Genomic DNA, 25914 nt, shown 5'->3' with positions numbered 1-25914 from the left:
ATGGGTAGAAGCCAAACCTGGTAATCTCATTCTCATTGCCAATAATTGGTAAGGCATAGATGTGACAAAATGCTGCCCAAAGAGATCTGAGTGAGAAATTATTTTGGACGGATTATAGGATGTTTCTCCTCAACTTAAAAGACACACACACACAAGCCTAGAATCCACTTTCTACACGTCTAGAGGGAAGACGTGATATATACAACTACCATGTCCATCTTGCAACCATCAGGATAAGAGCCAATGAAATCTTACAGAATTTGAGGAGGTCTCTGATACCACTGAGCCACTAAAACAACTAACCCTGGAAATACTCTACCATGGGAAACATTTTTATAGAAATAAATATGGCTTTCATTATTTAAGCCCAGCTTAGTCTGGTATTCTGTAACCAAAACCAAAAGCCTCCTAACTGATAGACCTCACAAACACAGACAGTGAGGGCAATTTGAATCTTCTCTTCCCAAGACCCCAGGATCTCTCCTTTTGACTTGAGACATATCTCAATATATCCAGCCAAGTCCTTTACTTTTATTGAGATTGAGATTATTTCACGTTCAGCGGACATTTCATGAGGACGTGTGATCTGTTACACTATTAGTACTGTTGCTAATATAATTGTATGCTTCTGAAACATTTTAAACAAGGGAACATATTAGCTTCCTAAGCTGCTATAACAAATTGCCATGAATTAGGTGCCGTAAAACAAGAGTAACATACTCTCACAGTTCTGGAGATTAGAAATCTGAAATCAAGTTATCATCAGGACCATACTCCCTCTGGAGACTCTAGGAAAATACCTTTCCTTACATCCTCCTAACGTCTGGTGGCTGCTTGCAATCCTTGGCATTCCTTGGCTTGTAGCTCAATTTTTCCCTCAGCCTTCACATGATTATCTTTCCTCTGTATGTCTGTGTCTCTAAAACTCCCCCTCCTTCTAGGGATAACAGTCATTGGATTTATGGCCCACCCTAGTACATTATGACCTTGTCTTAACTTTATGATGTCTGCAAACACCCTAATTCCAAATAAGGTCACATTCATAGATTCTGGGTGGACGTGAAGTTTGAAGAGACACTATTGAACCCAGTACAGGGAGTAATAATTTGGTAATATTTGAGTTTCAAAAAGATTGCTCTGGCTGCAAATTGGACCACCTTTCTGTTTCTGAAATATTCTGCTTCTCCAACTTGATGTGGGCCTACAAATTAGATTACTAAATAAATTAGATTACCATGTAGTTAATAAGTCCCATGAAAAAGGCAAACGTCTTTATCAGCACCCATACAGTGTTTATATTAGAGAATATATCTACGCCATTTGTATCTTAGGCTACTTTATAACTATTCATCTTTTCAGGTTTTACCGACTTTCTGGTTAGGTGAAGCTGTCCGTGTGTTTTCATGTGTTCATTACACTAGTTTTCATTCATTCAAAAATGCTGATTTTCCAGGCACTATTGTAGGCCATGGAGATGTAGCAGTAAATAAGAAAAACAACAAAAATAAGAAAATAAGGTTTTTGCTCATATGGAGCTTAAATTCTAATGAGAAAGTGAGAAAGTTAGACATTAGCAAATAGAGATAAAATATAGATAAATAAAATAATGATGGGCAATGCCAGTGCTACAAAGGATAATAAAGGAGGACAAGAAGGTGGAGAATTTCAGAATCTTTCAGTTTAGATCAGGTGGTCAGGAAAGATTTCTCTGAGGAAGTGACATTTGGCAGAGATGTGAGTGATTTGAGAGTTAAAAACCACTAATGACCCCACAATTTCCTCAGGATAAAATCAAGATGTCATTTGTTGGACAGGCCCTCTGAGATCTGCTCATTGATTAATTCCCCAGCTTCATCTCTCTCACTGGTTAACATAGTTAAGAGATTTTTAAAAAGCATTTTTACTAGGATTAACAAATTTTCCATCAGTAAATCTCAGAATATGACTTACGTTTATAGAGTTAAAGCAGTTTAACTTTAAAGTTTAAAGCATAGACATGTACACATATTTTATTTAATGTTTTCATATTGTTAAAACTTCTCACAAATTTCAAATAGTCTATAAGCACCAGCAACTTCTAGGCCTGATATTTAAACCCTACCTTTTGTGCAAAAATAATTATTTTGTCTTTTTACACATTTAATTTATGAATCTATGTATTTAGTTATTCTCAATCAAATTTATTTAACCTATTAGATTAAATTAGAATTAATATTTTGAAATTCTATACCTTTTTGTTTTTTTCTCATGTCTCATAACACAATTATAAGCCATGATTAGTATTTTAACTTTTACAAATCCCAAAACAGAGTTGCAATCCTTCTGCATTTGATGGTGCAAATGATATACAGATAACAATGGAGGAACAATGAAAATCCATCTATATATTCCAAAAGGAAACTGAATCTCCATAATAGCAATTAGGAAAAAGAACGTAATGTGTCCTCTTAAACAGGGGTCTTAAAATCAATTAAATTAAAATGTTTCTGGAGAATTAAGTCAATTCTAATCACCTCTTAGACACACATGTTCTCAATTATTTGAGAAAAAACTCAACAAGGGCAGAACTGTACTTAATCCGATCAAGTACTCTGCTGACAAAGCAAATGCAAGGCAGGAAATATCAAACGTCTTTGGTAGCACGGTCTTAAATTACAGAAGTATGTGACAGTAATGGGGCAAACTACTAGCAGGGTGATGGCTTTTAACAACCACTTTAGCATTAATCCAAGACTGAAACAAATACGGAGCCATGAGCACAGGCCAAACAAAATGTAATTAATACGAGGCCTCTTTAAGAGTCAGTTTGGAAAGTTACAGGTGCAATGAGTATTAAAAGATTGAACTATAATATGTGTTCCATGGTTGGTAAATAGTATATAATAGTAACTGTAATAACTGTTAAAATTATTTAATAATATTCGTTCTAGTATGTATGACCTATCTAACACACAGAACCTGTTCTACAAGTCTAGTTTGGAAATTGGAGCATAGATTTTGGAGTGTATGTGTGTTGGGGGGGGAGTGCTGCAGATATTTTAATTATTTCAGATGTACAGAGTTGCTTCTCAGTTGAAAAGTTCTTGAATGAGGTGACAACTGGCTCAGTATATGCCCACATGCCTCCCTCTAGTTCTCTCCTGACTTCCTCACCTGGTCTATGTGCTGTTCACCCTCACTACAGGCATACAACCAGTACCCAGATTAGAAGATCCCGACTGTTGGTGGAGGAAGAAGGATATGAAGAGAGGAGTGAAAGCATGGAGGGCAGTGACTTCAATGTCCATAGACTGCCAGCAAAAACTCAGTCACTAATGGTTGTCACGTAATGAAGTCTTTGAAGGGATCAATCATTATCCTACTATGGTACAGTGATAGCTGGATCACACCAAAGGGTCACACCACAACTTCTATGTCTCAATAGATGATTGGAAATTATTATAATAAATTGATTTGTGTCAACTTATGTCACATGTTAAACACTTTTTAAATATATGGTTTAAATGATTTCAATAACAAAAGATGTTATTTATACATTGATTCACATTTATATTACAGTACTGATTATTAAATATTCTGAATATTGTCCATGTACCTAAATTTGAGTGTTTACAAAAGGCATTTCTGACTTACATCTAGGTCTGTTAACAATTTCTAAAAGCATAAAGAAAAGTAAAATGGCTTGAAATATGTCCCAATTACTCTGTGTAAATTTGACAATTCTTATAATAATCTGGAAATAGCCAGGTTATGAGTAAATTGGTATTCTTTGACTATATAATGAGTTTCTACATAACTAGTTTCTAGTTTACTCCATAACAGATTATAATAATTTATTAATAACATTTTTCTTTATGAAATAAGTATGAGCATCAGTATGTTTACTGATGTCAATTGAACTCATAAGGATACTGTTCTCAGGACAGAGCACATAATCAACAGATCTTAATTTCTTTAAATGCAAGCAAAGAATGAAAGTGATTTGTCACTAGCTTTGGCTTTGTTTGCTCTTTTGTTTTTATACTGTATCTTTTTGTTCTCTCATTTCTGGTATAAATAATAGATTTCAAAACTGAAAGAGACAGGAAAATAAATTGGTAGAGCTATAAGCAAGTATGGATGGTCTATTATCTAGAGAGTTTTAGAATGGGATGTTACTTGCATTTATCTCTCCATTTTTGTCTTGACCTCAAAGTTTCATATTGGTGTGGGCTCAAGGGAGAGGTCAAATCTTGATTGAATACCTTCTGAAATAGGTTGGTCTAGGATAATCCATTGTTCAAGGATTCCTAGAAAACTTACTCTTGTCTGATACAAAGTCTTGTTCTCTTTTTTATAGTCATAGTCAGGGTACCACATTTTATCTCCCAGCAGGTGTAGGTTGACTTTTCTGAACTGATTCTTCACTCCATAAGTGTTGTGTCTTGCCACATTTATCCCAAGCCCAGGATAGGTTATTTGGCCCATGCTCACATAAGACTTTACTCCTTTTTTCTGGAGTGCTTATATTGTTTAGCACAATTATTTGTTGCAAGTCTGACCCTCCCAACCAAGTCAGTGTTTGCTATGTGAAATTCTCTGTACTAAGCATTTTATATGTATGACTTCATTTAATCTCATGTAATTTTAACAGATGAGGAAACAGGAGAAGAGAAGTTAAGCTACTAGCCCAAGGTCACAGAACTAAGCGGTGGGCTCGAGCTGGCTTTTCTAGAGCCCACAATGTTAGTCTCCATGCTACACCGGCTCTGGTCCTGAACAGTCAGTTTCAAGAGGCAGGGCCCATCTGTTCTTGCTTGTACTATATCCCAGTGTAGCACAGCATGTACTTTTAACACGCGGTCAGTAAACAGTTGTTGGAATGAGTTAATGGATGGTTTTTTCACTCTTTTCTGGGATAAAGACAACTGTTCATTAAACATTTTGAGCTCCTAGGGAAAATCATGTTGGGCAGCCTAGGAAAGCAATTAAGAGTACAAGATTCACAGGTACGATATCAGGGATTGTATCTCCCTCCTACCAGCCACTAGTCATGCGATCTTGTGCAGTTTGCCTATCTCTGTCTGAATGTCTCATATGTAACCTGGATATGATGACTTAAGTAGAACTTGCGACCTGGGGTTGTAGAGGGAATAAGAATGCATAATGTCTCATGCAGAGTTTGTTCCTAATTGATAAATATTATTGCTAATATTGGTAACATTATTCATGATTTGTTGCAGTAAGATGCTTCAATAAAATATTTCCTTAGATAATGCTTAGAACTATCTTAAGTTTTAGAAACAGACAGAACTGTCTTTGGTACCATAGTAAAGTAGAATTTTCTACAAAAAGACACACAATTTGTTTGTGGGTATTTAATGCAATCCTTTATCTATTTAATCCACACATATTTATTAAGCAGTAATTATAATTATTGGCATTTTGATTGTTACTGAGATACCAGAGAGAGAAAAATATTCCTCCTTGATCATATAGTCTAACAAGAAGAATTGCAAACATTCATTATAAAATCAGAAACATAGGACATAGGAAGTATAGGACATTGTGGTAAATGATTTTTTAGATGAATAAAAGTATATGTGAAAAGTTACTGAAATAATAGTGTATCTGTATTCATTTCCAGAATCTAGCATAGAAAAAAGAGGAATAACAATTCAAAATAAAGGTCTAGAAGAAGGCAGTGCCTGATCATTCAGATTTGTAACTCATGTAAGCATTCTCGACATTTGTTTCAAGTGGTCTGCGACACCATGAAAGGATGCCAAGTCAGGGAGGAAACTGACACACTCACAACTTCACACTTGCCCTGGATTCAATCTTTAGTTAGGTTAATCCCATTAACAGCAGGAAACAAATAAGCCTGAGCTCAATAAATTGAAAATGAAGTACAGTCATGTTTCTCTGACTTGTCCATTGTCATTTTCTTCAAAGGTGTACTTTGAATAAAATACACACTTTCAAACACTCTATGAATATGACTGCATGCCTGTTGTTTTCTACACATTCCAAATCTCTTGTGATATTTCGTGCACCAATAAGTGGACCTCAGCCACTTCCTATGTCCCAAGTGCTCCACATTTCGGTCCCCAATTCCTCAGGTGAGCTCACCATCCCAAATTCTTATGGCTGCCTTATGGATCAAGTTTTCCTTTGTTTTCTGACCCCTACTCAATTCAGTGTGCAGTGCTTCAGTGGCTATAAACTTCCTTTTGAAATCTCCCACTACAAATGCAGTTGTTTCCTGGATTTGTTACTCAGAGCAATTCTGCCCTGCTCCAAAATCTCCTTTAAAAACTTGCATATTCACAGCCATCATTGCACTTAGCAAAGAAAGAGCCCTTTTGTTCCCGGTACTGACTCCTTAGAAACTAACTAAAGTCGTAAATTTATGACACACAACACAGATCTGATTTTAACATTCGTTCAGCCAAAATGGCTGTGTTGTATGTATTGTAAATTAAAAGTTTATCTATTGCCTTATTAGTAGAGGGCCCTTATTTTGTCATACTAATTGGAGTATTATATTTATATTAGCTTTATATTTTAGTTTGAAAATAGTCAAAGGGAATTTTTTTCCCTTTTGTAAACTCTTGGAACACCTTGCCATACATAAATATTTTGTGAGAAGGAGTATATTTAAGCTACTGTATTAGAAGTGCTCAAAAGTAGCTGCAGAAATTGAGCACAACAGCTAGACAGCCCCTGCCCGGGAACAGCCCTTGGCTACAATGGACTAATTAGTCTGACTGATGACATGCTTCTAAATGGTTTGTTTTGGATCTATCTTATGGATTACAGATTCTTGTTAAAACATTTCGAATAAAACTTGTTTTCCTTAAGTTTCAAGAGGTGTTTCATTGCATTAATAATAACCTTAGAGTATAAAGAAGTGCAAGTTTTATCTAGGGAGTCATGAAAAGGAATACATAGAATTAACTATAAAGCAGATGCCCCATTAATCCAAAAAACTATCATTCCGGATACCCAGAGACATGGAGACAATTATCTTACAAACATCAAATTTCTACATCTCCTCAGTCTACAGTAATGGCAGAAATGAGACATGATTTCCCAGAGGAAGCCCAGAGCTCAGGTAAAGTATAATCATGAACATTTTTATTTTTATCATTAACTGTAATATAGAGAGGATCCAAAACAGTGGTAAATGATTCTGAGAGATCTTTCCTTTTGGAAAACAAACATGCTTATTTTACTTTCACCATTAAACAAACAAACAAAAACTAAAACTTTTTAAAAGCCATTTGCCCTTAGCTAACATTGAATTCTGTTTCATTGACCTCCAATCTTTGAAATGGTATACCATATTCAAATTCTGATTTTTCCTTTCTCCATCTTCCCACTCACCCCTCAACTCATTAGTACTGAAATTCAAATTACTACTGAAATTGCAAAATTCAATAATTTGTTTTTTTATGTTATTGATCTCTCTGGGAATTTTAGTATTGATTCACTTCTCTCCTTGAAATTCTCTATTCCCCTGTGATGAAACTTTCTTCTGATCATTCTCTTCTGTCTCTAGCTTCTCTTTCTCATTATTCTTTGAAATTTTTTTTGCATGACATTTAAATGATTCTATGAAAATCAGTCCTTGGCCAATTGTTTTCAGCCTACAGTCTCCCAAAGTAAATGTCTCAACTGTGACGTGTGTTTATCCATAGATCCTCTTTCTTTGCCTAAATATAGAACTTGACACCCAGTTCTATATGTAACAGCATCCATACCCTTTAGGGAACTTCAGCCTATTCCCAAAGTAAATTACCCCCATTGTATTCACTCCAGTCCATTTTCCATCAAGCCATAAGAATTATTTTGTAAGATGCAAATCACTTGTTCAAAATTCTTTAGAATTTCATACTTCTTAGGAAAGATTTCGAACTCACGACCTTTGCATATACAAAATCCAGACTCCTTTTACTAGTTCGGCATAATTTTCTTTATACATAATAAACTGTTTAATTAGATCATATGAAATGTTTTCCTAATTATGTAATACTGCTATTCAATATTGAATTGAGCACCAACTGTTTGCCAAACACCTTCTCTGGGCACTGGGTCCACAAAGAGAGCAAGATATATGTTCTTCCTTTTGGGGACTCTTAATCTACTGGAATGAAGATACCAAATAAAAATAATTATAGTAAAGAGTGATAGCATTATATTCATAGAGAGATGTGCATATAATTAAGAGGATAACTTAATTCAGACTCGCCTGTGTCATAGGAGGCTCCCAAGAAGAGAAAATGCATATCTTGAGTCTTAAAGAATTCAAAATTTTTAGGTGAAAAATAAAGTAAAAATGAGATCCTTAAAGACAAGGATCATTTTTAAAATATTTTCTACCTACCTACCTACCTACCTATCTAGCTGTATATGTTGCTCTCAAACTTTTATCTCCAGCCTAAAGCTTTCCCTGAGCTATGATTTTTGTTTTGGCCACTTTCTCTGTCCAATATCCATCTAATATTCACCTTAATGTCTGGTATTTGGCATTAATCTCTAAAACCAATGGTCTCTAGTTGTTCCTATGTCCTCCTTACACCATTCTTCCTGTTGCTTGGGCCAAAAACCTTGAAATCATATTTATTCCTCTTTTTCTCTTATACCTACATCTAATCTACTTGCTCTTTCCTCCATTTGGAAAGTATTTCCCCTATTTTGTAGCTCACTGCCTCATCTTTTTCAGATTTTTTGCTCAAATGTCTTTTTTTTTCTAATTTGAAGCTTACCCTAATTATTCTATTTCAAGCTGCCAACATTCTCCCAGGCATCTTTATTCCCCTTCTTGCCTTATTTACCTTTGCAGTACTGATCAGCATCTGACATATGATAGATAATAAACATACAATTAGGTGTATATATATATATATCTTCTCCCGCTAAAATGTCCACTCTGAGAATAAAAGTTTTTGTCTGTTTGGTTCAGTGCAATTATAAGTAGTACTTAGGAAGTTCCTGGCCCATATTAGGTGTTTAATAAATCTTTGGTAATTCAGACAATAAATAATTTCATTATCAGATCATTTATGACTTTTAAAAGGCAGTACTATTGAAAATTTGAAAAGTTAAATGAACTGTACAAAAATATTTTGCTACAATTCTAAAATAAGTAACTAAACCTAAAACAGTCCATGCATTGGTAGGAGTCTTTTGGATCTTGCACTTCTTTCACTGGAATAAATGATAAATGGCCTTTATCACCATGTATCAATGCTCTTTATGATTTTTTAAACAGGCACTATGCTAAACGTTTTATATATATCATCACATTTAGTTCTTGCAACCAAAGTGTGAAATAAGATGAATCATTTGACTCAATTAAGGATTAGAGAGCTAAAAAATGTGGCTCAACTGGCAGACAGTGAAGACGTGATTTCAGGCAACCTAACCCCAGAGTACATGTTTAAGCTACTCTCCCTTACATAGTCTGGATGGAAAAGGATAGTTGTAATAAATAGAAATTTATTTTCCCCCTAAAATTAAATATTTTTGTATTTTTGTATTAATATTTTTTATTAAATATTTGTATTCTTCAAAGTCCCAATTCTGTAGAAAATATCTGGATAACTAGATTTTTTTTAACATAAGTAGATTTATTCTGGTATCAGGGAAAATGAATATGAGTCTAATATAATAAAATTCTGTATATTTTATATATGTATTCGTGTATATTCAATAAAAATGTATAGTCACATTCTCTTTGTTTTATTTGATTGTATTGAATAGAGATTTGCTGTTTAACTGCTAAAAGATACATGATTTATTTTCTAGTCCAAGTAAACTAGTTGCCTCCATTCAGTTTGCCTCAGTAATTTGTACCAGTTCTTTGCTACCACATCTCTTATGAATTAAAGATGCCGCTAGTCATGTTCGACCTCTAGTTGTAAGTTAAAGAAAGAGGTTTTATTGGATTGAATTTAAAAATTACTCTATAAAAATATTCAACATCTCTTTTTCCCTTTGTCTTTGTAATTCACCTTCGGAAAACACTTTGATAATTCTGATAGTAAAGGTCTATTTATTTCTAACTTTGTTTCAAAGACCTGAACTGATCCTCTCCTCTGGCCCAGATTTAATTAAATACAGGTATAATTTCTAATTTTCCATCAAACTGGTTTAGCAATGTGTATATTCCTCTGGGGTAGTTCACCTTCTTTCTCTGCTTTTTTTTTTGTTGTTCTGTTTGACAACTTGTGTCAAAAATTGAGTCTGATTCCAAACAGATGGAATTTTCTCCTTTATACAGTGTCCTTAACTACCATAGACCTACCATAGACAAGACACAGTTAACTCTCCCTTCTGGTGATTCTTATCTTAGACATTTCATACAGCAAAGTTCCCTTCTGAGAAAATTATGTTCAGTCACTCTAACCTGTAAGTGAAAGGATTTGGCTTCAAATGTGCTGGGATTTTTTTCCTTTTTGTGAACAGCAGATTATTCTCCTTTGTACTAAATTAATATCTGAGGGAAATGAGTGTCAGAAATTTGGCCCACACGATATTCCATTTCCTTGTCAGTGTCTACCAGGTCTTTTTGGCAGAAACAAAAAGGAATAGCAAGCCACTTTGAATCAAATGTGCTATATTAACCAAAGGGAAACACCAACACATTAATTTTGCTCCTAAACTGTTAAATTATAGCCATGACAAATATAAATTTAAAACACTGCTTTATAACAGTGTCTTCATAGGGCCAGTGCTTTACCAAAATGTTACACAGCTCATGTTTGTAATTAAGCTGCCATACTTGCATTGAGTTACTCCAAATTATTTTCCATTTATAAGCAATACAAACTTTTGAGTTACTTCTATTGAGTTTTCCCATAGAAGAAACTACAATATGTTCAGGCAGATGGTCAAGCATATTTCTGAAGGCAGACTAAGACAGAGTTTTGAATCTCTCAAATTTTCTAATGTTTTCTTTCAGCAATGTGTATTTGCATCCAACACGTACTGTGGTGGGAGGGTAGGTTCATCATCTCCTTGTGGCCCAACTCCATTTTTCTGAGTGAAGGACAAATATTGGGAGAAAGGGGAATTTTCTTTCACTTCACCAGATCTTACTGTTAGTTCAGTGTAAAATATCTTTTGAGATTTCTAATCCATTGAAAAAGCAGTTGTCTTTTCAAGGTAATTCAGAAGGATTCAGCAAACCTTGAAACATCCAGTGCAGGAAGCTATCAACAGTGTGACGTCAACTCATGGATTTAACATAAATTCTAAACATAATTACTGAATCATAGCTCACTTGAATGGAAAAAGACAGACTTCCTGAACTGGTTCATCTTCTATTAACTCTTTATCAGTTAGCTTTTGAGAATAAAAACACTGCAAAACTTAGTACCTTAAAACAATAAACATTTGTTTAGATCACAATTCCAAGAGTTGGAAATTTGAACTCTGCTCATCTGTTTGGTGCTTCTGGTTTCAGTTCGATTCACTCATTTGTGTGCAGTCAGTTACCAGTTCAGGTCGGGGTGCATTCATCTGGGATGCCTAATCTAGAATGACCTCTCTCCTCCTTCTGGACTCTCATCCAGCTCACTGGGTTGTTTACCTAGCAAATGGATCCTCCAGCATAAAAGAGTAAGCTCCAAGGCGACAAACACTCTTCAGGCTTCAGATTACATCATATTTGCTAATGCCCCATGGGCCAAAGCAAGTTGTATGGCAAAATCATAGGAGAATAGAGCCATGTGAGCATTTTCACAATCTGTCAATGACTCCCTGGCTATGTCCAGGCATTGTAATTGGCTAGGCTGACTGAATTCTAACTTTGCTGTTTTCCATAAGGAAGTTTTATCAGTTCCTTCAAAGATAATCCTATGACTAACAATAGTCCTCCAAATCCTGTAGATATCCTTTTCTAATACCCTTTTTGACATGCCCCTTGGTTATCCTGAGGTGCATTCTCTCTTGATGTAGTAAGCCAATACATTTTATTTTATGACTTATGGTGTGTTCCTGGTGGTCTTGATCAGTGGTCTTTATTAGCATACGGTGAGCCTCCATCAAGTGTTAGACTGTGTGCTAGATGAGAGGATACAAACGTACATAAGGAATGGTCTCTATCCTTCAGAATTTGACAATCTATTTGGCAAGACTGTCCTAATATTTAAATTCTAGATACTACGTCATGGATGAGATGCTTATGTGATATGGAAATATATGTTTTTATAAGAGGTATTATTTAGCCCATAGCAAGAGAAGTTTTAGTAGGAGAGCTGATCCCTTCACATGAAGGAAGAATCCAACAAATGAAATGGGATCAAGGAGCTTTTTACTTTAAAAGTGTATGTGTGTGTGTGTGTGTGTGTGTGTGTGTGTGTGTGTATAGGTTACCTCTTCCTCCTGTTAGCATAATTTTACCAAAGAATTCACAAAGACTTTTCCAATTTTAGTGGATCCTCTCCCAATATCATTACTAGATCCACACAATGCAGTTTAAAATCTCTCAAAGCAGTAAACAATAAGAAGACAATCACGTATTTCAAGCCTAAGAGTTTCCATCATTTTACATCAAGAAATGGCATCTTAAAACACAGTAGAGAACCTAATATTTTAAATATCATATTTATTTGCAGAATGTCTGTTTTTTTGATATAGTCCCTCTAAACTTAATGCATGGAGATACTCAATAAAGCTAAATGACACCTGACAAGACGCCATGAGAAGATACACACACTAAATTCTATTCTCCATTACTAAATACCTCTTCCTTTAAAAATATCTGAACTTCACTCATTTTTCCATTCCTTTCCAGATCTCAGAAGAAGAGACAATATTCTTTTATTCTAAAATAAAGTTTTCCTTCTCTATTCTCCCCTTCTTCCCTTTGAACTCCCTTGGGTCATGATCCATCAATTAGCCCCTTTTATTTCTTTGTATCTTTAGTCTCACCTTGCCTGTGGGCCCTTTTCTTCTTATAAAAAAATTTCTAGGTGTGGATAGCTTTAAGAACTCTTCCCTTGACCTTGACATCCTTTCAAGCTATCATTCTATATTTCTTCCTCCTGTGTTTAAAAAGTCAGTTCTAGCAAGAGCAAGCTTCACAAAAATCCTTCTTTCTATCACTATCTATGTCTCTAAATCTACTGCTTAAACATTTAATACCCCTATTTCATTAAAAATGGCTCTTTAAGACATAAAGTCTTTGAGAGGCTTGTTCATTTGGCCTCAGTTCTCAGAAATCACATACTATTGTGCATTCTTCATGGTTCTTTTTTCTGAGTATGGAGAAAGTAGGGGTTGTGGGTGATGGTGATATTGATAACTAGTTCATCGCCGTCTCCTGCAGGTGATTCTGATAGGACTCTCCTCTATAGACATTTGGTTGATTTTACGGGACATACTAATTTGATTCTTATGACACTTTGAATAGTCATTCAAGTGTGTTTTCCCTAAATTAGTCTTTTATTGAGGAAGTGTTCACACTTAACACGACTTTGTTTTTCCAGTGCCTTCCCCAGGGTCCTAACTTTATAAGGTGGCTTATAATATCAATATCTTTGGTGGCTATTGATGATAATAATAGCCAATAATCTCAACATCTTGGTGTCTGGAAAGTTGTTTATAGCACAGTGTGTGGTGGGGAGATAGGTACAGGGGTGGGAAGATGGAATTTGGTAATAATTTTAATACTTGGTTTAGCATTTCCTTTCCTTGTATCTTTTTAGTTTTGTTCAGGAGGGAGATGAACAGGAAAATGTTATATTTTAGCTCATTCCTTCCATTTCTCCGTTTTCCTCTAAGTAACCGAGTTATTTGTGGACCACCAATGTGATACTTCTACTAAAGTCTTGCAAAATCAAATTAGAGACACAAAGGAAGGCAGCCTGAAGAATCTGGGAAAGTGCTCCTTGCTCTTGAACTTCCCAGTTACTCTGAAGTAGCCAACAAGTGCTTATCCTTCCTATTAATTGTTTTCAGCTCCAGCATAGTCAAAGTTTATATGATTTGAATAGGAATGGTTCTTTTTAATGGAAGAATCACGTTATGAGAAAAAATTAATCAAGATCATATTGTAAAAGCAAGATTTTAGTACCATTGGTTCCATACTTTAGGACATGTTCTTAAGTCCTTGGGAAGATTCAGCTGACAATCTGGTTTCTATTTCAATCGGCCTCAACAAATTCCTAGGGGAAAAATTCCGTGACTTGCTTCGATTTGTTCTTAAAATCAAAATGAGCATGAAAGAAGACGGATCAGTTCCTATAAAGAAGAGTGTAAATTAATGAATAATTGCAATAATATGGTTTAGATTCAATGCGGAGGCAATACCTGATAGTAGTTCTTGATTAAAAAGACTTGTTTCACATTATTAAAACACTTTACATTCAGATACTATTTGAAATTAATGATATTTCCTAATCAGGAAAAAATTGCAAAGTAAATATATATTCATATAAATAAATATTAACATTTGATTTGTCAAACGTTGAAAATAAATGCTGTTGTAAGTGTTAAAGTAATAGGTGTATTAAAAAAAATACAGCCCATTCAGCATAAAGTGTGAAACTATGCATGTGTGGCAGCATAGCTCGTGGGTAAATCTGACCTGTTACTAGAAATAGCTGGTTTGAAAGCTAATACCAGAGCTTGGTAATGCTCTTTCCTCAAAGCATAATGCAGATTTACCATGCTTTTCCTGGGGTAGATGAAATGCTAACATAACAATTCATTGCGAAAATCAGTATGTTCAAATCCAAAAGGACAAACTACTTCAGAAACACTGTCTCTCTTTAAAGGCAATTTTCAGGGCTGTTGTTACTCTGGAACTTCATCCAAGTTATTTCCTCCTTTAAGAAAGCACTATAAATAAATCTATCCTGTGACCTTCATTTTCATCCCCTCCAACACGTATAGCTTGTAATTAAGAGAAAAATATCTCCTTTCTTACTTAAAGCTGTATATGTGTATAATCTATCTACCTTATACTTCCTAATCCACTGTCTAAGTTGCTTTGCATATGACCTGTTTTTGGAAAACAGAAAGAAAAAGTCCATTTGTCTCTGTGTCCCTTGGAGAAAGTGAGATTATTTCAAAAGCTCACACACCTGCACGCACACACATGCACATGCAAAGTACTCTAAAATTATTCCCTCTGACATTGTCCCAGGCTAGGCCAGCTTTCCATCTCCCTATACTAAAGCTTCTATTTCTTATCTTGTCTTCACCAGCAGTTTAATTACTATCTTGAACTCTCTAAACCCAGTATTTTATAGTCTTAACAAAATCTTATCCAATAGAGTTATTTTTGTACAAACATGTTGCAAGGTGATGCTCCTGTTTAGAAATATTAACTAATGTAGCTGCAGTTTTTTACTCTTTAACCTACCATCCAAAAGCCTCATTTTTTCCTATGTATCTCCCAGAAGGCAGTATTGCCTGGTTTTGGAGAACTCAAGGTCTGGAGCCTGCCAATTTACACCAAAGCACAACTCTGACACTTACTTCTCTGGGCAAATTATTCTACAGTCTTGAGACTCAATTTCTTCATCTCCAAAATAGGGGTAATAATTGCATTTTCCTTGAAGAATTGTTATAATAATTAAATGAGCTAATTATATACATAGAAAATGTTATTTATGTGTGTAATCCTATTTTTATACACTATATAAATTCAGATCATACTAGACTATTCGCTTTTAATTTTATTTTACAGTCATGTGTCACTTAACTATGGGGATACGTTCCGAGAAATGCACCGTTAGGAGATTTCATTGTTGTGTAAATATCATAGAGTGCACTTATACAAACCGAGATGGTATAGCCTACTACACACCTAGGCTATATTGTTTAGCCAATTCTCCGAGGCTACAAACCTGTACAACATGTTACTATACTGAGTATGGTCGGCAATTGTCACATGATGGTAAGTATTTGTATCTAAACACATCTAAACATATAAAAGGTATTGTAAAACTACAGAGTAAAAGATAGAAAATGGTACACCTGTATAGGGTACTAACCATGAATGGAGTTTGCTGGACTAGAAGCTGCTCTGGCTGGGTCAGTGAGTGAGTGGTGAGAGAGTGTGAAGGGCTAGGACATTACTGTCACTACTCCCTTTCTGAACGCTGTACTCTTAGGCTACACTAAACTTCTAAAAAATATTTTTCTTTCTTCAATAATAAATTAACTTTAGCTAACTGTAACATTTTTACTTTATAAACTTTTTAATTTTTTAAAACTTCTTGACTCTTGTAATAACACAGCCTAAAACACAGACATTGTACAGCTGTATAAAAATATTTTTTCTTTATATCCTCATTTTTGCTTTTTAAACTCTTTTGTTAAAAACTAAGACACAAACACACACTGTCTTCCACTTCCGCATCTTGTCCCACCGCAAGGTCTTAAGGGGCAATAACATGCATTAAGCTGTCATCTCCTGTGATAACAATGCCTTCCAGCAAACGCCTCCTGAAATACCTGCCTAGGGCTCTTCTTGAGGAGATATCACTCTTTTCAAAAATAAGTCCATGCTGGTTTGCTTCTTTTTTCATCATAGTTTTTCTTGTAAGCAGATAATGCACCATGAACATTCCTCTTTATCAACGAAAATCTTTCAGTTTTGAAGCCCGTATTCTCAAACTTTTTAAGGAGCTTGGTAAGGTCTGCAAAAGCTTCTGCTAAACCCTGAGCTGTGAATTTTCTTGGAGGTTCTTTCCCTCTTGTGCAGTTGCCTTTTCTCTTGCCTCTTCTTCAGCTGTGTGGTGCTATGACGGCTATGACGTCACTAGGTGTTAAGAATTTTTCAGCGCCGTTATAATCTTATGGGACCACTGTCGTATATGTAATCTGTTGTTGAGCAAAATGTTGTTAGACAGTGCGTAACTGTATTCTATTTTGTTTCAAATTTCTTTATTCGTATAAACCTGACCTTACAAGCTATAATTCTCTCTTTACATCTATAAAATATTTTACATGTTTCTAAGTACGTTCTGTACCACATAAAGCCAAGAATAGTTTTAATGTAAGTGCTCCAGGCAATGAAAGCCAGATGGGCATGCAGGAAATATTGTGAAAACTACAGCTCTTATCCAATGGGGACAAAGGTAAATGACAAGAGGAGAGTAACTATTTATGATTGCAACTGGAACTTTATTACTTGTTTGAAAAATTCTTTGAAAATTTTATGCATTAATGGAAATAACATGTTAAAGTATTGAGAAATACATAAAGGAGTAAAATTTGTAGAAAAAAAAGGAAAACCTTTAGAGAAAGCACAGAAGAGACATTGAGAAAGAAAAATCAAAGACTATAACACCAAAAAAAAAAAAACTGCTAAAAAATGATAAAGAACAAAGGAAAGAAATTATGGCAAAGGAGCCCATTTCTAGTCATGCAAAATGTAATGATTAGCAAGATGTAATCTTGGAAAAATGCAACTTCAGAAATATTCATTGGATTTTTTAGTATTGTAAAGCAATGTCATTAAGAGTAAAAGGCAAAGAACACATCCCATTATACTTCATTGGTAAATACTAGTGTATGATATGCTAGGAATTTACCACTGTTTATAGATTTTTTTAGGGGGAATGCATGGTAATGTATATCACTTAGAAATGTGTTTTTCTACTTTCACTAGGCTGTGAGTTCTTTGAATGTTGCATCTAGCAAATTGTGTTAATATGAGCAACTTAATAAAGATTTGTTCAATTGAATTAAATTTTAGCCTTATGATTATAGTGTATAAATTGCCACACAAAGGGCTATACAGTAAAGCCAAAGGAACGTGGTAGCACTGTTCTTAAAGAGATCTCCATTCAAAAAAGATGCCTATGAAATTGACTGAACTGCTACACTGCTCAAAAGCAAAGTGGCAGGGCCAAATCTAACGGATGTAAGGGGATGAATGAATGACTAACATCACCTTTTGCAAGTTATGTTATATATAATTTCTAATATCATTTAAAGAGGGAATCAGCATGTTTTCAAGGTTTCTATTAATTTTAATTACCTTCTGATATTTTAAGAGGAATTTTCTGATTCTTGAATTATTATGCTGAGTTTTTCATTCATCTCTGTAATTTAGTGATATGAAAAATGTTAGAAAATGGATATTTGAAAGAACAGTGAATCTCTTTTCAATAGGGTACTCTTTGTACTCAAAACTAGCACTTGTTTAAAAATTTTTTTGGAGGATTCCATAACAGCTGCTTACACAGCTCCCTATCTATTAAAATATCTGGGCAATTCTGGCCTTCGATATTATTATAGCCAAATCACTTTTAAAAATAAGATTAAAGTTTTCCAGAATTTAGACAAAATTTAGTTTTCTTAAGACTTTATAATGGCTAAATACTAAAGTTAATAGAGCTTGATGCTAGCACGACAATCTTTTATAACCTTCCTTGAAGAAGCAAGGGACTCAAATCTCCCTGGATTAGATAATATCTTTTTATATGTTAGAAGGAAAAGATACTTTTAATGAAATGTTTGATTAGACAATTTCTATTTCTCTTTGAAAGCAATTCTCATATATGAACTCAAAATCCCTCTTCTATGCCCAGAGTACTGTAGATTGTGTGACTGTTAGATCGAATTCTCTTTGTGATTCCAGCTTTCATTGAACACAGTCTTTTTCTCCAAATGGAATGTTTGGAAGCCTGAGGAGTGTTCACATGCCTTATATCATATATGTATTTCTATTGTTGGGGAAAGGGAAATCCTCTTTCTTCCCTTCTTGTGTTTTTATGGCTGGACCAATAGTAAAATTGACACAAGACCAGATTAACAGGAGAAAAATCTGATTTAATTAGGTGCACACAGAAGAATCATGAAGATGAGGCTCAGAGAGTGAGCAAAACAGGAAGTACATATATCTTTTACACAAAGAAACATAAATTTGTGAAAAATTGACAGGACTAAGTTTGTAGGTTTGGGGAGTGTAATTAGTGAGGAATTGAAGCAGAGTTTAGGCTTGAGGTGGTACATTAGCAAGGTTTGTTTCTGTGGGATTCTCGGCCCTGAATCCCCAGCTGTGGTGATGATATGCAGGGCGAGCGCCTTTCACAGGGGAGATTCATTTCCTGCTCTCAGGGGAGCAGAGACAGGGGGTCAGAAGGCCCTTTTGACTTCTTGAGCAACTTTAATTCAAAATAATTAATATGCTATTGTGGGATATTTTGGGGTGGCCTGGCCTGGGCCCCAATACTATATATCTAAATTTAACCTTTGGACAACAGTGATGAATTTTGGGCAAAGTTTAACATGCATAATCTATGTCTGAGAGATATCCAGGTTCTTTTTAATTGTGTTTAAATAAAATTTTCTGTGCGTAAGCATCATTATATAACCAATATTACCTTATTTTGATTATCAGAACAAATATTCCTGATATCGCTTCTTTGAATCACAATTTTGTTGTCTCTCTTCCAGAGTCTAAGGAAGCCAAATTCTCCTAGAAAGTGGATCTTTTCTCACCTTTAGACTATTTTTCCCATTTTTTAGGCACTTCTCTGCTGTCAAACCACAATATGATAAAGCTATAATTTTTTGATGAATGTTCCAGTGAAGACACAAACCTTGTCATTGTGTTAAATTATCTATGCACATTTTCTTTTCCATCACTTCTTCTCTGAAATTCAAAAAGTATTTCAGATATTATGATGTTTCCAAACTGTCCTCAGGGATCACTGTTCTTATTGTCAATCCTTTCTGAAAAAGGAAAAGGAAATTCAACGTGGAAAAGCTTTGCTAGCTGAGTGCTTTTATTTTGTCTACCATGTAGCAGAAGATTAAATCTATCATTTAAGACTGTTCTGAGAATCTTATAATTGCAGTACTTAGATTTAAGAGACATAATTTATCATCATTCTGTTTGCAATTGCTGTAATATTACAGTCAAATTCAAAAGTACTTTTATTTCTGAAGGTTATGGTGACCTTTCCTTTATGTTGAATAAATAACCTAAGTTCCTCTTTCAGTTGGTAAATCTAGTCTATGTTACAAAGAAAAGCATTTGCATTTTTATTTCTTTTTTTACATATTAATATTTACATGTTGTAGTTGTTGATAAAATATATTCTATTTATTACTGCCTTCAGTGTGATGCACAATCAGGAAAAGAAAAACCATATCCTATGGCCCTTTTTTTCCGTAGTATATCTTGGTAACTCTCTTCTTAAAACACTTTAGATTATAAAAAAGCTAGATTTTATTAAGCTTATGTTATTTGTAATGATCTAAGTAGATGTTTAGTTAAACACATGGAATGTCTCATATGGCTTTGCACAAGCTAAGCTCTGATGCAGAGATTTGCAAACAAAGATATTTATGTTTCTACGTGTAGTTAACATTGCGTTTTCATTGCTGCATTTCATTATAGACTCTGATATCCTCACAATTGCTGATGGACTAGTTCCCTTTCAAGCAGAAAAAGTGCTATGTGTAAGTCTTATTGTATATTTCTTTTGTTTGTATATATTCACAACATACTTTTTGAATCTCGGTTTGGATAGGACCTCGCAAGCGGTGACCTGGCGTGACTGAGGACAATGTAGGTGTAAACAAACACCTGCTTCACCTGCATGGCCCCAAAGGAGATTTCGCCAAGGTCATTTCCAGGCAGCAGGTGGTCCTCAATGCACAGCACCGATGGTCTGTACCAGCGGGTCATGGCTTTCATGATCTCTTCTTTGGCGATATAGGCATCTCTTTCTTTTATTCTAATATCAGTTTTCAAGTAATTAAAATTTCTTCCGTAGAGTAATACCTGTATTTAATAATCATGTGACTTATTAGCAAGTTTGAAATTTGCCCAAAGGATGAAAAAATGACATCTACACCAACTAATTGTTGCCAAAACCATTTGCTTATCTACATGTGTTGTTTATCAAATCCTTCCTTATATTTTCATTCCAGCTTTCCACATCCTTGTTCATACTCTTCTTAGTTTTAGTTCCTACCAGATGAATATCTCCCTTCTCTGTCACTCCAATGGATCCTATAAGTTCATCTATTTAAGAGCCCTTAAAATTAACTCTGATCACGTGATTACGTAGTTCAGCATATATGAATAATATTCATCAATGCTTGCTGTTTAAGGAATTCCATGTTCTGGCACCACCCAACTTTGCAAAATTATAATTCATTTCTTTTCTATATATTCTCTACACCAGACCTAGCCAAAGTGATGGTATCAAAGTCTTTATTGTCTGTACTTGAGGAGATTAAAGTTTGACCAGAATGTAAATCAAAATATTTTTATAAAGCACAATTTTGTTAAGCTTCCTTTACATTTTGGTAGCAAGACTTTCTTGATAAAGGAAGCAATGCATTGATTTACCTGCTGGAAAAAACTCATTATTTCTTTGTGACAGTTAGAAACAATTCTTGGGCCAGTACTACACCATGGATGACAGGCTTAGTAACTCCGCTTTCACTCTAGATTCATACATAGCTACCCATGGCTTTTCTAATCTCCCTAGGAAAATTCTACCCATGTAATTTAGATTATGTTACTTTCTTGTGTAAGAAGGATCTACTCATTTGGTCAAATTTATGGCTGATCTTAAATGCCATTAAGAATTATATTATTCCCTCACTAGGTAATTTACTCCTTCTACAATTTCACTGCATTTCTAATGTTTTCCAGGAACACTGCTAGATTCAGGAGATACAGAAATAATTACTTATTTCTCTGGCTAAAAAATGCCATTTGTTTATATCTCTGAGAATGGAATGAGTCTTAACTTTATGAAACCTTAAAATTACTATTAGCCAAGAGAAATAGTTTTCATTACCTGAGTGTACAAATATGTAGCTGTAATTCTTTAGGGCATGACTGGACAATTGTAATATTTTGACATGATCAATGTTCCACATAAGGATCATCTGAGGAAGGAATATGAATGTTTATTATTTTCTGAAATCTTCTATTGATAATTAATGATAATATCAATGTAGCAGAATGAATGTCTTGGAGACTTGGAAGCATGGAGAAAGTCCCAGGGACAAACCTGGAGCACTCTTTTAAGAAATACTGTGTGAACCAGAGTCTTTATTTCACAGAAGACAGCATGGGCATAAGTGATGTTGATTTGAAAAATGATTAAAGTAGATCTCTGAATGTAAACAAATTTTAGGAAATCCATAACTTTATTTCACGTATACTGTTCTTTAAATGTATACACAACTGGATAAATACTAACTGTATGTCAGAAACTGTTAGAAAGTGATTTATGTAATTAACGTAAACAGAGCATTTACCAAACGCTGCAAGTTTTACAGATAGGAATGATCTGAAAATGTATGGATTACTAAGTATGAGCCTCCCAGAACAATTCCTGGCCCATATCAAGTACCATATTATAGCAATTATTTCCAATTTAGAGATAAGGAATCTGAAAACAGTGAGGTTGTCTTAAGCCACAGCTAGCACGAGAAAACCTGGGATTCAAGCCCAAGGATTCTAACGTTTAATTGCCATCTTTGACTGCCTTTCATACTAAGTCACACAAATAGTCAATGCTTCCTGAGCAGGAGATGGATAACTCGACAAACGTGTGAAAAGAACAGTGTAAAGTACGGTGTGCTTCAACAGTCATGAAAGAGGTCCATACAACACGCTGCGAGAACTCCGAGAAATACCACCTCCAGCAAACTTTGGTAAATTTCAGGCAGGCTTCTTGTTGGAAGGATTGTCTAAGGCAAATTTTGAACAGGGATAAAAGTATATACAGGCTTGACAATAATAGAAGAGATTCTTCTCAACAGGAGCCATCCTATGATATTCTCCTACTCACCGACCTCACTTTAACGACTCTGCCCACAAACATGCTAGGCAAGCTCCCACCACAACGCCTTTGCCCTGGAGTTCTCTCTGCCTGAGAGGTTCTTCCCCAAAATAACCACAAGGGTTAGTCCTTGTCCTCCTTCAGATTTTTATTTAAAAGTCTCACTTGTGAGCCTTTCTCTGGCCAATTTATTAAAAATTGCAACTCACAAAAATAATACTTTCTATTTTTCCTCTTTATTTTTCTCATTAATATATGTGTGTGTATATATATGTATGTATTTTACTTACGTTTTGTAAAAAAATATTAATGGATTTTTGTTTTGTTTTGTTTGAAACCTGGATTCTTTTTGTTTGTTTTTTTGCAGAGAAAGATTCATCCTGAGCACTAACAATTATTGCCAATCTTCCCGTCTCTCTATTTTTTTTTCTCCCCAAAGCAACCATATACAGTTGTGTATTCCAGTGGTAGGTCCTTCTTGTTTTTCTATGTGAGCCACCCCACAGCATGGCAACTGACAGACGAGTGATGTGGTTTGGCACCCAGAAACTGAACTCAAGCTGCCTAACTTTAACCACTAGGCCATCAGGGCTGGCTCTTTACTTGCTCTTTTTTTTTTTTTTTTTTTTTTGTTAGACTCCTCTACTAAAATGTAAAAATTTTAAATAAATAAAAGTAAGAGAAGAGATTTTTGTCTGTTTCACTGCAGTGTTCTCAGTATGCGGTGGAAACACACATGGATTGGAATGATTTTAGGCAGGTAGGCTGAGACCCTGGTACAGTATGCTCTACTAAAGTGTTTAGACTTGATTGCTTTGGTGATAGGAAGAAATGAAGGATTTTAATTATGGTGGTGACATAGTCCATTGTTTAGATTAGAAATATTTCTATTAAAGCCATTTGGAGAATAAATTGGATGAGTATAAAGAGAAGGCTTGGATATCGGTTACACAATTCTTGCTATAATCTAGGCCATTAAATTGCAACAGTTAATGAGATCTATTGAATTGAGGCACTAGATATCCCTTATAATCCCAGCTGAAGCTGCCTCTGATATTTCACAAGAAAGAGTTATGTTGGAGAAGTAGATATAAGTCCTATACCATTATCTAACATCCTACTCTAAGTTTATCCATCTCAGGTCTAGTGACTTGGTTGAAGAACTCTGAGCAAGCAAACTTCTTATGACAATTTCAAGAGTGTGCAAAAGGTATCATAATATTTAACATTTGACTATTAAGAATAACTATCCTGTTAAAATTGTCACATATGTTGTAGTCACATGCTTGATTTTTCAACTGATATTCTCTCATCCAAGCTTCTTCACACCTTATTTTCCTTTTACAATGTTTTATCCCATTTCTAGAACCACAAGTTTTATCCCATTTCTAGAACCATAGATAGAACAAAGGTATTTTTCTCTCCTAATACTGTTTTAGCCTATTCGTGGCTCTGAACTTCCCAGGTTAGTTTTGCTTAATGTAATTCGTCTGTAAATATAATTACCCCAAAGCATCTTCTGATGATTTCTTAACAGAACATTAATGACTCATGTGAGTTTTTGCAAGCATGAGTTACAACCTAAAATGTAGTGGGGAAAAGAAGTAGAAACTGTTGTTTTAGAGAATGTGTTAAATATTTGAGATAGGGCATTGAATGCTTTGCACTGCTTGCCGTGTCATCGTTTTCCTTAGTAAAACATTTAAGAAGTTCTTGAAGAACATTATCGTTTTCTTCCATGTAATGTGGATCTGTAGCCTGTGGCATTGATAGAGGGTTAAGCCAGTGAACCAATGGAATATGATAGAAAGGAAAGAAATAACTCTGTATGTGTATGGGAACTTGGTATTTGACAGAAGGGGCATTGCAAAATGAACAGACTACTTGTTTTGAATAGACTATTTGATAAATGGTTATGGGAGAATTGAAAATTGAGATAAAACAATTTGTATATTTTTTATAGTTTTATTGCATATGTATATGACATAAATATTATGTGGTATTTTATAACTTAGATAGATTGTATCTTAGCAGTAAGGAAGCATTTCTCCAAGATTGATCCCTTGTTAGCTGAGCTCCCAGGGCTAGACGCAAAGAAGCAAGCTATAGCACAGTGCTAAAGAATCAGCCCTTGTTGACTACAAAGCTTGGACCACAGCCCTTTCCTATCCCAGTCCCCAGCGTGAGGAGAGAGGGCAGGGACAGAAGCTCCGGCAACCACAAGCAGAGATGTAGAAAATAATGCCCCATCAAACAGCCACAACCACAAATATTAGACTTCAATCCCTAGACTGTGCCACAGGTAAGACTGATGCTGTGTTGGCAGAATGGGGCTAGAGGCAATATTCTGCATGATATATTATTATATTAGCACTAACCCCAGAACACCAGAGGTTAGGTCAGTCTTCCCAAATTATGCAACTTCAAAACCCTAAAGTCAAAAGTTGATGTCTCTTTTTAAATTCTCCTAAGGGTGATGTCTGGCTCTGCCAAATAGCTGTGCAATATCTCAGAGGTTGGTGTGCAATGATTAACCTATACACCTGCTGCTGATACTGCTTCTGTGAGGTTTCCCCAGTCCAGGACTCTCCAGCAGGCTTTGGCTCAGGAAGGCATAGCCATTTGCCCCTGCTGGCATAACACATACTATACACAGATATTTAAAGGACTCATCATTTCCCTTCTAGACGTCATATTGGAAAGATATGACAATTTCCAGGAAATTTTTGTAAAAGTCATAATGGAGAAGAAAATGATCTTATGCAAGAAGATGAGGGTGAACAGAGTTTTATACAAAGGATATTTCGGCATCTAGGCTTCTTTCTAAAGTAAAAATAAATGTGTATGAAATAGTTCTTCAGCTAAAGTGGAAATATATCTTAATCTGACACAATATAAGGAAAAATTTTACATATATAGATTGGTAGAAGTGCTTAAAGAGAGAGAAAAATTTGGGGAAACTGTGTTAGCCTTGTACTAATGTTAGTAAACTTTAATCAAGAATCTTAATTCTTAACCTCCAAATACATAAAAGAAACAAATGGATGAGTGAGAAAAGGAATGATGGAACCACAGACATGGACCAGCCAGGCCTTTCTTATGCTAGCATTCAATAGCAGGCGGGAAAAGACATCATTTTATACCAAGA

The 25914-nt window shown here is 35.0% G+C and overlaps 1 long non-coding RNA gene across 2 annotated transcripts in view; it reads right to left on the bottom strand.

Moving 5' to 3' along the window:
• Positions 1-939, bottom strand: part of LOC111772932 (uncharacterized) — a 39019-nt gene extending 38080 nt beyond the window's left edge. Inside the window, exon 1 of one of the 2 annotated variants that reach the window (XR_002807090.2) lies at positions 801-939. This is a non-coding gene — a long non-coding RNA (uncharacterized lncRNA). The remainder of the gene's footprint in view (positions 1-800) is intronic. The other variant, XR_011436819.1, reaches the window with a different exon arrangement.
• Positions 940-25914: the final 24975 nt, after the last annotated feature.

This window comes from Equus caballus, chromosome 3, assembly GCF_041296265.1.
Source record: "Equus caballus isolate H_3958 breed thoroughbred chromosome 3, TB-T2T, whole genome shotgun sequence".
Classification (NCBI taxonomy): domain Eukaryota; kingdom Metazoa; phylum Chordata; class Mammalia; order Perissodactyla; family Equidae; genus Equus; species Equus caballus.
Note: the sequence above shows the minus strand (reverse complement) of the source record. Positions and strands in the feature narration are given on the sequence as shown.